This window comes from Cryptomeria japonica, unplaced genomic scaffold (genome assembly GCF_030272615.1).
Source record: "Cryptomeria japonica unplaced genomic scaffold, Sugi_1.0 HiC_scaffold_1056, whole genome shotgun sequence".
Lineage (NCBI taxonomy): Eukaryota > Viridiplantae > Streptophyta > Pinopsida > Cupressales > Cupressaceae > Cryptomeria > Cryptomeria japonica.
The window spans coordinates 4,778-7,533 of NW_026729702.1; the positions used below are offsets into that span (position 1 = coordinate 4,778).

A 2,756-nucleotide genomic window follows, 5' to 3' on the forward strand; every position below is an offset into this window, starting at 1 on the left:
CCGGGTGCGCACCTTCGCCGCGGTGCGCACCATGGCGTGCACGAAGTCGGAGCCCGGTTTGCCCCGGGTGCGCACCTCGCGTGCACCTTCGGCGGGGTTGCGCGCCCTGGTGGGCACCATGGTGCGCACCAAGGAGCGCTCCGAAGTGTGCTCCAAGGTGCGGCGTGCACGAAGTCGGAGCCCGGTTTGCCCCGGGTGCGCACCTCGCGTGCACCTTCGGCGGGGTTGCGCGCCCTGGTGGGCACCATGGTGCGCACCAAGGAGCGCTCCGAAGTGTGCTCCAAGGTGCGGCGTGCACGAAGTCGGAGCCCGGTTTGCCCCGGGTGCGCACCTCGCGTGCACGAAGTCGGAGCCCGGTTTGCCCCGGGTGCGCACCTCGCGTGCACCTTCGCCGGGGTGGGCACCTCGGCTGGGTTGCGCGCCCTGGTGCGCACCAAGGAGCGCTCCGAAGTGTGCTCCAAGGTGCGGCGTGCACGAAGTCGGAGCCCGGTTTGCCCCGGGTGCGCACCTCGCGTGCACCTTCGCCAGGGTGGGCACCTCGGTGCGCACACCTTCTCAATGTTTTCTTGCCTTTTCTGGAAATTGGTGAAGGCAGCGCATCAAAGGTGCGCACCTCGGTGTGCTCCGAGGTGCGAACCCGAGAGCGCTCCGAGGTGCCCACGAAGTCGAAAGTCGGGTTAATTGCATTGTTTTCCCCGGGTGCGCTCCGAGGTGCGCAACATCGGCGCGCACCAAGGAGGGCTCCGAAGTGTGCTCCAAGGTGCGCACGATGGCGTGCACCTCTGGTGCGCACGATTCGGAGCTCGGTTTGACCGGGGTGCGCACACCTTGGCTGGGTTGCGCACCTTTTGTGCGCTCCAAGGTGCGCACGAAGTCGGAGCTCGGTTTGCCCCGGGTGCGCACCTTCGCCAGGGTGCGCACCTTGATGCGCACGCCTTGGCTGGGCTGCGCACCTTGGTGGGCGCCATGGTGCGCACCTTTCGTGCGCTCCAAGGTGCGCACGAAGTCGGAGCTCGGTTTGCCCCGGGTGCGCACCTTGGTGGGCGCCATGGTGCACTCCGAGGTGCCCAAGATTGGTGCGCACCAAGGAGCGCTCCGAAGTGCGCTCCAAGGTGCGCGCGAAGTCGAAAGTTGGGTTAATTGTCCGGTTTGCCTCGGGTGCGCACCTTGCGTGCACCTTCGCCAGGGTGGGCGCCTTGGTGCGCACACCTTGGCTGGGCTGCGCACACCTTGGCACCCGCGTTTCCTTCATTTTAAATTTTTTTTTTTTACAATCTCTCAAGTGGGAAATTCTATAATCTCAACTTTTTTTGCCTTTTCAGGAAACTTTTGAATGGAGCGCATCATTGGTGCGCTCCGAAGTGTGCTCCAAAGCTCTCTCCAGCTGCGTGCACCTGCCCCGGCCGCGCACCCGGCCCCGCCCAGCTTCGCTCACCTGTCCCGGGCGTCTGGTGCGGAACCTTAGAGTAAGAAACATCACCGTGCACCTTGGCCAACGTGCGCGACTCGACCGAGCGCGCACTGGCCGAGGTGCACACCGATTTCACCTGGGTGCGCGCGCAGCACCTCGGGCGCACCGGGGTGCGCGCACAACGCCCGGGTTGCACCGTGGCCTGTGTGCTCGGGGTGCCTCGGGTGCGCGCTCGGTGTCGCCCCCGCGCGCGCGGTAGTGCGGGCAGCGCACCCCGGCCCGGCCCGGCCCCGACGAGAACGCAAACGGGCAAAAGGTTTATTCAAATAGCATTGCGACGCCCGGCGAAAAACTAAAAAAGGGTGCAACACCGGGACTTCCCGGGAGGTCACCCATCCCAGTACTACTCCGGCCCAAGCGCGCTTAACTGCGGAGTTCTGATGGGATCCGGTGCACTAATGCTGGTATGATCGCACCCGTTATGAGCTTGTCGCAGTGTGTACTTAGCAAACCGCGACCCACGTGCGAATCCACCCCGGCCACCCACCCCCGTCGAGGTGCACACCCTCCCTCGCGAAGTGCGCCCCGTTCGCCAAGTGTGAGCCCTGCCCGGGTGCGCGCACCTTGCTAGGGCGTCGGGTGTGCACCCGGCCCGGCCTACGTGCGTGCACCTGGAGGGGGCGTCGTGTGCGTGCAGTGTCCCGTCTGCAACGCGGTGCCCACACACCACCTCGGGCGCAACGACCTGCGCTCACATGTGGGCCGAGTGCACCTTGGTGCATGTTCGGGGCGCCTCGGGTGCACGCTCGATCTTGCCCCGGTGCACCAAGGCGCTCGGTTTGCCCCGGGTGCGCACTTGGTGCAAGGTGGGCACCCAAAATAGGGATCAAGCACCAAAACACAAGTTTCGGGATGCAAAATGGGACCCAAGGACCACAAATGCGTTCCAAGACCCATGATGGGTCCACGAGAACAAAAATGTGTTCCGAGACTTAATAAACAAATATTGGGTTTTAGGAGAAGAAACATGCTCTGATGCCCAAAACGAGAATCGACCCCGAAAAGGCCACAGGCCAAAAGTGGGATGCGAGACAAAAAAAAATGGGACCCGAGGACCAAAATTGGGTTCCCAGGTCGAAGACAGGGCAACCGGACAAGAAACGACCTCTAAGGCTCGAAATGAGTCCCGACGACTAAAACTTGACAAGAAGCACCCATCAGGCACCCAACTCGACACCCATGGGATGCCGACCCACCCGGGCTTCCACCTAGCACACCTTGGCACCCACCCACCCTCGCACCCAACCTCGCACCCAACTTAGCACCTTTGAACCCACATTGGCAC

The 2,756-nt window shown here is 63.4% G+C and overlaps 1 non-coding gene across 1 annotated transcript; it reads right to left on the minus strand.

Annotated features, from left to right (window-relative positions):
* Nucleotides 1-1,770: 1,770 nt before the first annotated feature.
* LOC131873103 (5S ribosomal RNA) lies at nucleotides 1,771-1,889 on the minus strand. The gene has a single exon (XR_009371139.1). It is a non-coding gene; the product is annotated as a 5S ribosomal RNA (ribosomal RNA).
* Between the last annotated feature and the right edge of the window lie 867 nt (nucleotides 1,890-2,756).